Raw genomic sequence first — 12,569 nt, 5'->3', positions numbered from 1 at the left:
CAAAACCGCAACCCGAAAAAAGCGATCATAATCGTCATGACATTAAATTCCTCTCCGCCCAAATTGTTCGAAGCCCCCCGCGATCACCCGGTTAGCTGGCCTGTCGCCCCGTGACCCCAAAAATCACTCAAGTTCAATGGGAATCGTACGTACAGATGAGCGGTTTTGCTCGTGAACTGCGGCAGAGTGGCAGATGAGAAAACCGGCTTGTTTGCGCTGGGAAGGCAATCGGCCGACATTATGTGAGTAATGTTCGAATTCAAGGTCCGTCCACACAAAGTAAGTCAAGTAGCAATTACCTGTGACTTCCGAAGTCGCAAAACGCACGCGCATTAGACCATACTTGTGATCCTTCCGTTCGATAAAAGCTGGGGGAAGCTTTGATTCTTTTGCATCTAGGCACAACATAGATAGCCTACCCTTTTGCATACGCTCCCATGCCCAGAAAAAGCACAGTACGTAGGTAAAATACTAGTAGAATGCGGACAACAGCAAAGATCAGCAGGGGAAAAATAGGGTTCTCTCGTAAATCTATATTGTTGTAATTTGAATTTTTATTCTTTACGCGTTCAAAGGAACAATATTCAGAGCAAAGTCCTGGTACAAAGTGCTGGTTTTGACCCATTTAACCTTTTGAGCACAGTGTCTTGATCTAATTTGTTAAAGGCCATTAGATAAGGCATGAATTAAAGCGCCAAGCAGCATGCATTCGCTTCAAAATTTCCCGAAGGAAGCAGAATGATTCAATCCCTAAAAAAGATACAAGTGTTCACAATTAATGTTTGCTATATGACAAGAATACAAACAACATTAACTTGTATCGTATATTTTCCACTTATATTTCTGTCAAAAGGACTCGTTAAAATCTCACCCAGGACTTGATTTCCGGACTTTTAGTTGTGAACCGTTTTTTACGTAAGACTTTGAAGATAAAACATTGAACTTGTTTCCAGCTTAGAACTTGGCCTATTTATAAAAAAAATTATAGTTGGAAGTATGGGTAGTGGTTGGTGTGAAACATCACCCAATCGTTGATGAAAAACGGCTGATTTGGTTGGAGCACGGTACAAACTATGGTCAGCTGGGTCAACAAAACTTACCTTTCTTCAGTTAAGAACTGGATCATTTTTATTTTGACCCTCAACAACTTTTGATCTCTTCGAAAACAGAGTTACTGATTTTAATTGATGTCATCTTTTGGGCATATTAATGAGTTACTGCATTCAAAAATACCACTCATCATGGAAGCATGCATCACACCGGTTCAAAATTCGTCGATCAGCTGGAAACCGCTGGAAAAAAACCAAAAAAATCCTAAAATGACAGCTGCTCAGCCACCGGGCAAACCCGAGGATGAACCTTGAGATGAGATTCGGCGAGCGATTTCCATTCCGAACGCCTACTTTTATTAGAGAATGTGACCGGAATGAAAATTCCCAAGGCACACTCATCGAGAGGGAAGCAAGCTGTATTCGAGCAGTCTCCGGTCATTTGCATACCTTGCGTCGGTCTTTACTACCAACTGATCAAGATAAAATATGAAAATCTATGATTCCGGGTATTCCTTTCCAAGCGGAGGCAAATGAATTCGTCTCGCTTTATTCTTAAATACAGTCGTGGAAGGTAGGTTGGTATGGACGGAGCTAAAAGAGGTTATACACAAAAATAGGGATCAGACTTTCTCTTTGTACCCCACAACATAAAAAAATGACTGCGTGCTGATTGTTGAAATCGATAGACAAAGCTATAGAACAAGAAGACGTGGGGGGTATGGAGCGATCCTATTGGTTGAAATGTGTAGTTCTCATAGATTAAGGACTAACTGTGATGGACTAACTGTCTGGTTCCTCGTGGGTTGCCGTTAGTTAGTCTATTACCTACTGGCTTTGTCAATTGCAACCACCAGCTTCCACCAGTAGGATCCCTCCATATCTTTGACCTGGGATAACCATCCTTTTTGTCTTCTTTGTCTACAGCTTTGTCCATCAATTTCAATAATCAGCCTGCTGGTTCCTATCATTTTAAACCATTTCTGCGGGCTGATTATTGAAGTTGATAGACAAAACGATAGACAAAGAAGATAAAGAGAAAATGGAACTATCCCATCGGTGAAAATGATCGGGGGGTTGTACCCCCTTGTTGTTTTTCCTGTTTTCGGAAATCACCTTTGGATGAATTCATTTTCTTTCGAAGTTTAAAATATGACCCAGCTTTTTGACGGCCGTTTGCAACAATTATCACAAAATATCAACATCCTTAATTTTGTTAATACCTATACCTATTTGTCTTTTTTTTAAAAAAAAAAAAAAAAAAAAAGTGCAGTGCGTTCACTCTTTAGAATAAAACCGATTTTTTGATCCGTGCAACCGAACTTGATTTATCAGTTCTTTTAACGTCACAAGTTTGGTTTTACGAACCGAACATTCGGTTACACGAACTGAAAGTGTGGTTTGACGACCCGAATAGATGGGATGATACAGGACACCATGTTCTCCATCATTTCGTGGTTACAAAATTTTACCTTGTTGGATGCCATAATAGTTGTATCACGTGTTCGCTCTATCCAACGTTTCTACTCTGGCGTTAAAGTCTCAGAGTTGGCCGAAAAGAGATTCCCCTTCATTTTGTAGGTATGCAAGTTCACCCTCTTGGAAGTCGAAATAGTGGTATCACGCGTTTTGTTCCATCGAACTTGTCTACTTTCCATTCATCTGTCGGAGTTAGCGGGAAAGAGAGCAGGCTCTTTTTCATTCTTTTGGATTTGCGAAAAAAGTATCCAGTGGCGTGGCGTGCTTTGCGATCTATCGATTGATCTGCCAGAATCGATAAACAGGGTGTTCGAATTAAGAACACCTTACTAATCGATTCTTTACTATAGCTTCAAATGGGGAAATATCGATAGTCGATTGTTCACGCCACACCATTGAAAGTATGTTGTTTCATATTGTGTTCGGATCTGGGAAAAGGGACCTCATCTTTCGGAAGAAAATGTTTGAAACTTCGAACCTTGCGCAAAAGACGATCGCAAGAAGCGCCTCCAAAATTGCAAACATACTTCAAGCATTGCACCTTCTCTCCGATGTCACGAACCAGAGTAAAGATTGTGCAGTTTGAACGTTTTTTGTAGCCATTTGATCAATTCATTTCTACATTCCTCTCCTCCGTTCCCTCTTGCATTCCGTTTGCTCCCTAACGCACCCCTGATTCTCAAGCTTATATCAGTTTATAATACTTGCAATTGGTAAACATTTAATAATTTTCCCGGTTTATGACGTTGTGAAGGCCTTAGATACGGGATCCAATCAGAAATGGATTATTCAAGTCTTAACTCTCAGTGTAAAGGGACTCTAGTTCCCATCTGCTAAATGGACCGCGTTAAGCAGAAAAGAACCAAGCCACAGCAGCTATTGCCAAATTTAATCAAGCAATTTAAATTTTTACATGAAAACGGTTGTGCGGATTTTCGAGCAAATTTCATTGAATTTTCTGCAAAGCATGAAGCATATTCCTTGAAATTTTCAAAGGGATCCACACAAACGTTCTCTCGTAAAAAATGAAATGCCAAGTTAAATTTGGCAATAGCTGATGTGGCTTGGTTCCTTTCTGCTGGACGCGGTCCAAATGCGATCCTTGCGCACTAGGGTGAAGTGATTTTGACAAGCACATGGCAACCACGGGAACTGCACTCGGAGTGATCGTTTCTCGGTCGTTCGATGCAAATACCATGGCCCGGCGAGTCCTTGCTCGATGAATTTTGCGGTAATTGCATTATTTGGTGTCGCGAACCGGAAAATTTACAAACCGGGAGATCAAGTTCAAATATTGAGTGTTCGGCTTCTCGGCAAGTCCGCAAAGGTTAACTACCTAGCCGTGATCTGTTTCACTTCATCTGGACCTCCATCATCGGAAATGGAGCCAACGATTTTTCTCCTCAAAGCGTCTGCAAGGGGGCTTTTGAGCTGACAGTATATTCTTGGCTTGCTTCTCTTTGAAAGAGGATTACTTAGGTCCGTATTTACTGTCGGTCCTCGAACAGTTTCTTTCCTTAGAGGGTCAGATAATCATTGTGCTATCTAACGTTACCCTGTAAATTTATTGCAATTCGTTTAGTTTTAGTTAAAGAAATGCTTGTAGTAGTTACGTTATATTTAAATAAAATTCCTTCCAAAAAAGAAAAGAAAAAAAGAAGGTCTATTATAGTTCATGTTGTGATTAGGCAGATTCAAGGAGATCCTAAACGGGGCATAATAAGAAAGACAATTTTTACGAATCTCCGGTAAAATTCAAGGGTTTAACTTTCGATAAACACACATTATATTATTATTCTCCTTTGATAAATTGATACATATTTTTTCCCATCAATTTAAAAGAGAATAATCAATGCAGGGTGTGCTAACATTTCAAAATCATGGGTTAAAAACACTAACTATGCGAGTATATAAATATTGAAGCCTAACAGAGCGGAGCGGCGTGCTGCCAGCGCGAGAGGCTCACTAGCACACGCATTGCACAATGCTTGAAGTATCCACTTAGGTTTGTAGGCGCCAATGCGCGTTTCGCGCTGGCCGCCCGCCCGCCGTGCGGCGGCGCCTGCAGCAACTATTTCACATTAGAGGTGTTGCACAGTATTATACGAAATTGAACGTATTAAGAATGACAGGCATCCTTTAAAAGTACAGATCCTCCTTCGCAAAATAAATCAAGATACTTATCGTACACAGGAAAAATCTAAGAGCCTTTAGCTGAGGCAAATATAGAGGTTTATCCGGTTCAGGTATAACAAGGTGGGAATTTCTTGAAAGATAATTAAGTCCTGTTACACCAAAGAGGTGTAGAGAGTTTTAGTGAATTTTGTCTCATGGCATTGACGCTCCCCCATTTTTACCAAAACTCTCAACTATATATTCTCCGTTGGACCAGACAGACAAAACAAAAAAACAAGCAAACCCTCATTCTTCCAAGACATTTTTCATTTTCATCCAAAAACGTCGTGAGCAATTGTCGTTTGTATTTACATGTGGGCCAATTAACTTTGGGTCTCAACTGGCACGTGGACCAAAACTCCCGTGCCGAAAAAACGCGTGGACGTAAATTACTGGAAAAAACAAGTGCGCGGACAAAAAATCGTTGACGAAATGTCCTATAATCCTCTCCTCTCCAATAGCTTTAAATTAGAAGAGACTTAATTGAAATCCGCGATACTTAGGTGATAAAAAATGGTGCAAAAGAAGTATCAGATCCAAAGAGCCACTCTTGTAAGTCTCTGTGCTGACAAAACTTTGGTTCATCATGAGAAAGTTACCGTCATTTAAAGTTTTTGCTTCTGGGAGAAGAAGTTGGAACGCTCAGAAAAATACCTTTTCGAGTCAAGAAAATAATTATTTGCGTCAAAAGAAACTCATCAGGGACAAATGTTTCAATAAAAATGGCGACAACGATCAAATTCTCGAGGAGGAACGTTTTCAATTCTTACACCCAGGATAAAATCATAACAAGGAAAGTTTGAAAGTCACAAACAAAGATCATTCCTTTTCTTGACACATCAACTATTTATTTCCTCAGTATGGACACTGACAGATCCTGCCAAGAAAAGCTGTTTGCTTGTTACTATGAACCCAATTTTTTCAGTGACGTTGAAGGCTAAATTGCGAATCTCTGGAGGAGGGGAGATAACGCCCCCCTCTCGCCCCTCCTACCGTGGTTACGACCCTAGTATCCGGTGGCATGAGATTTTCTAGCTCGAAATAAAATGATAATATTCAGCGATTATGACTAAGTATGGAGTCGGCTGCTCCGCACCATGTGATATTCTCACGTAGCCAGCCGTTCATTTGACGGTCACTCGCAATCAGGTTTCAGGGCAAAATGGTCGGCTGAAGTATAATTGTTCGTCAGAGCATCGAGTCATTTGCAGAACGCATGGGGAGGAACGGGGAGGGGGAGAAAACTGTTGCAGTTCGTGATGCAACGATTCATTGAACTCGTACTTGTCTTGAACCTCTGTCACGCTAGAGAATCCACGCTGCTCTCTCCGACGAAACTTGGCGAGTTTCTAGAACCCTGGAAAGTTCCACGGATAAAATGATGCGAAAGGATTTTTTATGACCCGATTCATATTTTTTGCAACTGAATACTGCATGCAAAGAGTTAAATTCATAAATCTTATTTGGACTTATTTATGCTAAAAAGAACTATGTGTATAGGGTTTGCGTGTAACATAGTTCTTTTTAGCATAAATATGCCCATTTCCCCAACCGTATAAGAGGATTTAAGTCTATAAATAAATAGAAGAAGACAGTGGCAGATCCAGAGAGAGTTGTACATTTGTTGATGAAGCGTGGGGGTGGGGGTCTACACAAAAAGGACCCCTCTCAGAATAAATTTCAAACAGGGTTTCTTAAAATTTGGCAAATATTAAACTTTTCATTATTGACGGGTTTTAACCTCCTTTCGTGTAATTTTTGAGTAATTTTAGGACGATTTGCCTAAGAGGTCTGCAGGTATTATGCAAAATTCCAAACAAAGAAGGCAGTAGCGTAAATAGGGCTACAAAATATTGCAGCAAATTTGTAGGTATGCTACTTAGCTTTACCAGCTCTCTTTTTCAGTTTCCTTCTTCCGAAAATGCATACCCTAAAAATTTGTCTCTGCCGAGCCAAAACCTTTCATTGTGTACTGGTAAATGAAAGTTACTTTTAGGAGCATACGTTTGGCGATGCAATCGCAGTCGCAAGAAATTTGTCGACGCCGCTTTCACGTCATGAGACGAAATAAGAATAAATTAATGGACATTCAAAACGTTGGGCTAAAATGTCCAATGGACATAGCATAGCACAGAGGATATTGAACAATGAACGGCATCGCTACGTTGCGTTCTCCACCCGACGCCTTTCGCTGTTTCTTGAATAAATGGGTAACTTTCGCAGCAATCTGGCAATGGCTCAATAAACGATTATCTTGACTCATATTCGCTCATTAGCATGTATCCGTGTTCCACTTCATAAGGACCAGCTAGCCAGCGCTGCCATATTCACACAGAATTGTTCTTTTCGGAATCATGTTTGTTTACTCGCGTGGTTCTCTCTCCTCAAGAGCAACGCTCACTTTTAGTTCGCGATCTGATTGGGAAATTCTATCGACAGTTATACTTTGCAATCAGCGAGCTGATTATTGGATTCGATAGACAAAACGATATACAAAGGACACAAAGAAAAACTATCTCAAAAACGACTCATCTCTTTGGTCATCAGTCGTCCCTAGGCGAATCTGAGCGTTGACTTTACTCAGCTACTGCAGCGTTTACTAACTCAGCTTTTGCACTTTTGCATCGCACATTTGCAAATGTTATTTCAAAGTATTGAATCTTGATGAGTCCTAACTCATCTCCAAAGAAATGACGGGAGGTATTCGGGTCCATACGATCCTTGTAAGAAGCCGTTGTTGTGAATTACGTTAAACTGTAGTCACCAGTCAGAAACGCCTTCAGTTTCTCGCGATACTTCACCGCTCGCACCAGAGTTAAAATATTTGTATCATAAATTGTCGTGCAGATTATGTTGCTATTCGCATATTCATTCAAATCTATGTATCGCGTTTCGTTGGAAAAACTTTTATGATAACTCTGAGCAGTATATCCTCCCAGGTCAAAGGCACACCATTAATGCACTCAAACTTTTTTCATCCATAGTGAGGAGAATGGGTCTTAAAACTTACGTATACTGCAGCTCAAAGTCAACATCACTTGGAGCAAAGAACATGAACAAAAACCCAAGTGAGAGCATCTCCCTGTCACAGAGAAATAAATCGAGGATTTAAGAACAAAAAGCAGTTGAACTTTATGAGCGCCGCGCCGTTGCCAGGTGTAGAAATAATTGAGTCGTGAACAAATTCCGGCGTTTGCTGAAATTTCGGTTTTACCTTGCATGTAGACACGTATATTCACACCAGTCAAGTCGAAGGAAAAGAACAATAAATACTCTATACTCACCTTTTTATATAGCCCTGAAAAGTGTTTGCCTGCTGAAGTCTGCATGATTTTACAAATATTCAAGTTGAAAACAATTAATTATTACTCTTCCTTCAGGCGAGCTATAGTGCTTCCCTAGTTTACACGTAGGCATCGGCACCGAAGTTTTGTTGTTGTTGTTTTCAGTTTCAAAAAACCACCGATTCGTGGTTACAGGCCTTGGGGATTTTAAAGTCACCGCTCGAAAATGGAAGTGTGAATTGCATGCGTCCGGTCTCAACGATGATTTAACCTTATTCTGTTTGCTTCATCGAAGCTTTGTTAGCTTTCGGTGGGTATTCGCACATTTGAACGTGCTTGTATACTTAAAGAAACTATAAACATAGGGTTTGCGTGGAACATAGTTCCTTTTAGCAAAAACGTACGTTTCAGCTTCCTCTCACCGCGCGGGTGTTTTTTTTCTCGCGATGGGCTGACCTTACATCGATGAGAAGTTTCTTTCACGTCAGCCGTAAGGACGTGCATAACTGCCGCGGGTCTTTCTAAATAATTTATCAGCGACTGCGTTTAATTTGTTCAGCGAAAAATATATATATGTTTTTTGAAGTGCTGGATCTATTTAGGACTCGAGCACGGGTTTTATTTTTAGATGGATCCTTAAATTTTGCTCAACTCATGCTGAGTAACATCGATATTTTATAGGCAAATAGTCAAATTAGGTATCCGTCGAATGCCTATGCAAACAGTCAAATATTCTCGCTTTAATCAAAATTCTGTTTCTTTTGCTAATAGGTCGTGTTCGATACATCAAACAGGTGAGATTGTATCGATATCGATTGATTCAACATGTAAACAAAGCCTCAAAAGTCAATTTAGAAATCTGAGGGAACGGGTCCTCTATGATAGAGTTTGAATTATTTGAGTACCAAATGGCTTTGTAAAGTGAAATTGTCAGGAATTTTCTTGTCTTCAGCTTTTCCAATTTAAATCCCGCAATTTGTGTTTGAGGTTGTGTGGTATTGTTTTGAAGCAAACGATACATCGAACCGATACATTGAATAGATCCATTTTAGACAAAGTAATGCTTACAAAGAGAACTTAAAAATATTAGTGTTTTTCAGTATTTTGAACTTTACATCGATATATTTCCATAACGAAATTTGAGTTGAAGCTAAAATATTCACTGCCGTATTCTCTCATCATGACGTTTTCTGTCTTTTTTCGGTTTTTTTTTTTTTTCAAATGAAAAAAAAAACCTTCAGTCTGCCCGAAAAAGCCTTTCTTTGACAGGCCCCTTGAATATCTTCCAAAGCATTTATGAAAAACCCCGGCACGAAAGTCAACCGAAAGAAGTTAGTAACCAATTGCAAAGTAAGCAGACCTTACATGTTTTCCAAAAAATCTCTGATTTTTCCCCTCTTGAACTTGATATATGGACATACTTCTGCCTAACGGAACTATGTACATTAAGACATGAGCCCTGAGACCCATATGAATACATGCATAACATGGGCCGACGTTATAATGCACGTAGTTCCGTTTGGCAGGAATGCGTCCATATATATGCTAGGGTAGCTGTTATTTGTGGGAAAGCATCAACTCGCCTTGCAAAGTGCTAACCCTGACAATAATCAGGCACCAGTCGGCAAATTGATTTTCTGCTCTACGCCCTGTCGCGCAAACCCCCTGCGCACCACCCTGGTGATCAACCATCATCAGGCGAAAAATAGCGTTGACTTCCAAATTGAACTTTTACCTCGTTGGATGAAATTGCTTAAATTTTTAATGCGGGGTACGTCTCTAAAATAAATCGTTTTTGATTCCAGTCATTACTTTTTCTGTGTTCCTCTTCCTTTGTGCTCAGCTATTCCGATCTCAGGACCTTCAAAACCCAACCGAACGAAGAATGGCGTGTGAAAATGACGGATGCGCACCGTATTTCAAACAAGACATCTGTCATTTTTTTCACGAGGCTTCGAATATAACTGTCAAAACTCTCGGAGCACGTAACGAGCCAGCATCTTCAACTTCCCCTAAACTTCGATTTAGGTGATTTATTTACACACGCGTTTCGTTCCAGACTGGCCTTCTCTCGTTGCGGCGCGCGCTACATTCTAAATCAAAAAACGTGCCGGAATATTTTGTGGGAAATTTAAGGATCAAATTGCCATCGCGTGCGAATTCCAGTGCCGTCTTCAAATTTTTGACGGTTGTAATATTCGATGGTTGCAAGGACGTAATCCAATTGTTGGCAAATTTTTTCTAGCCACGGCGTCCAAGTTCAGTGCTTTTGTTAATGGGGCCCCTGCTAAAGCTCTGAGATTTGCGATTCGAGTGGCCAATCTGATGGATTTTTGAAAAATACGATGCTAATAATGTTTTGCGCAAATTTCATCTCTAAGCTGGAAAAAGATATCAAAGTTGAGACCGTGAAGTAAAGGGGGCGCAAGACGGCGAGCTCTTTTCCATAGTCAGTCGAATTCCTTTCAGAACAAGCAACGAGACCCATCAGTCAAATTATAAGCCTCATTATAAAGGTAGACACGATAGTTTAAATAACGTCAAAATTTCTTTTAAGATCTCGGAATCTTGTATGAAACATTCTTGTGTTCAAATATTCAATAAATTACTATAAAAATTAAACTTTGTTTAAAAAACTTCGACCTGACAGTATTCTTACTTTCCTCGGGAAATTTTTGATTAGGAAGGTTTTTAATAGCCTAAATGAATTCCTGGAAGTCTAGTGCTATTCTACAATTTCATATCACTAAAAAGTCATGCACGATGAATGTATTGTAATTGATGTAAAGTGATGCATTGCATAATAATGGTGCTTCACCTATACCATAGTCAACTTGTTTTGACTGATTATGTACTAAATTGAGAAAATGAAAAATTGAACATAAAATAAACTAGACACAAGTTGGTTGATTGCATAAGGAGAATTTTACCCTTTGCGAAATATTCCCTCCTTAGTGAGAAAAATGACGCCACATTGGGTTGATAACACAACCAACCAACCTATGTTTAATTTTTTCAGCAGGAATAAGGTTGAAGTAAGTGAAATTATTATTCGGTATTACAGGCGTATTGCCGTATCGCCCATTCGGCGGTATCGGATACAATGTTTATTCAGGCAATATTACCGATTTCATGTCTTGAACTTTCGAAATCAGCGGTGGACTCAGTGTCCAAATTAACAATCAATCGCTGTTATCACTATAGAAGCAATGCAAGCGGAGTTGGTCGTGGGGTGGTTATCACTTTTCCGAGTATCACACCATTTATTATCATAGCGGCTTATCATGGTATATCATACCTGCGTTTCATACCAGCGCATCCTCTTGGCGTGATCAACCGTGGGAATTTCACGCTTCCTCCGATGGGATGTGACGGTAAATCCGTAATTTGAACTGGCCAGTGAGGTGAGCTGTCATGGGGCGAACATGCATATTTACATTTGTTGCTACGTGTGCAAGTTCAAGTACTGTTGTCGCACAGAAAAAAAATACTAACCTATTTGTATATTTCATTTTTTATCCAAACTGACATGACTGTGCATGAATGTAGCGCCTTGATGCAACTATTCGTGGTCTACGGATGTGCGCGTTGCATGCTCAAAATTGAAGGCACTTTTGCATTTCTCACCTCTTCAACATCCTCCTCCACACAAACTGGGAAATAAGGCTGGCCAGTTCGCGGACTGCGAAATTTTGCCAACGGTGCATAACAATTGCATTTAAATGCCCGCTGAAGAACAATTCCATAATTTAATAATATATCTTAATCCTTGCCTTGAATAAGACTTTTGTTTTTTAAATCGAGAGTTGAATTTAGAAAACACTAGCAGTACCATGTTCTTGCAGGCTCTGAAAAGTTGCACCTCCTAAGTTTTTCGATGTAACCATGTTCTCATTTTCTCCTTTTTTTCTTCTGTTTCAGGTGAGTTTTAAATTGAGCAAATAACCAAGTTCAAATTATGGTATGTACACCCGCATACTTAAATATCTATAATCGGTGGTCACCATAATTTCATCCCAAATTGAAAGCAGTCTGACATGGTTATCGTACCTGACCCCCTGAACCTCCCTGAAGGGCCGTAGACCCCACCACGCGGAACTAGGACTTTTTTGTGGCAGAGCCAATGGGCACTACATCATGAGGGATCTGGGAGAAAGAGGGTGCCCCGGGGAGGCCTCCTTTAGAATTTTCTTAGGAAAAATAAAAAAAAAATTCTAATATTGCCAACCTGACAATTTTACCCTCGCAGATCGCATTTTAACCAAGAGAAACTTGGGCTTTCTTAACTGAAAATTCCTTTTCTTCTGATCTCAGGTCTTGTCCACACGAGCGCAGTTAGGAGGAATTGGTGCGGCAAACTGGGGAGTTTGATGAACAAGTTATAGCTGCATTATAATGAGTTCCCCCGAAAGACAGCGAACTGTGCTCGTGTGAAGTAGGCCTCATTCGCAAATCAGACAAATTGTGAACAAAAATTGCACAGGCTGTGTTAACTTTGCAAGCTTTGCAAGTTATCTTTGCAAGTATGGAATCTACGTTATTTCCCTTTGAAAACGACGACTTTTAAGTTTCTCTAACTGAT

At 40.1% G+C, this 12,569-nt stretch overlaps 1 protein-coding gene across 2 annotated transcripts in view; it reads left to right on the top strand.

Moving 5' to 3' along the window:
- The window catches only part of LOC109030904 (alpha-tocopherol transfer protein), a 103,876-nt gene that overhangs the window by 42,368 nt on the left and 48,939 nt on the right, over window positions 1-12,569 (top strand). The gene's annotated exons all lie outside the window — the stretch shown is intronic.

Source organism: Bemisia tabaci, chromosome 5 (genome assembly GCF_918797505.1).
Source record: "Bemisia tabaci chromosome 5, PGI_BMITA_v3".
Lineage (NCBI taxonomy): Eukaryota > Metazoa > Arthropoda > Insecta > Hemiptera > Aleyrodidae > Bemisia > Bemisia tabaci.
The sequence above is the reverse complement of the archived record's forward strand: the minus strand, read 5'-3'. Positions and strand labels throughout refer to the sequence as shown.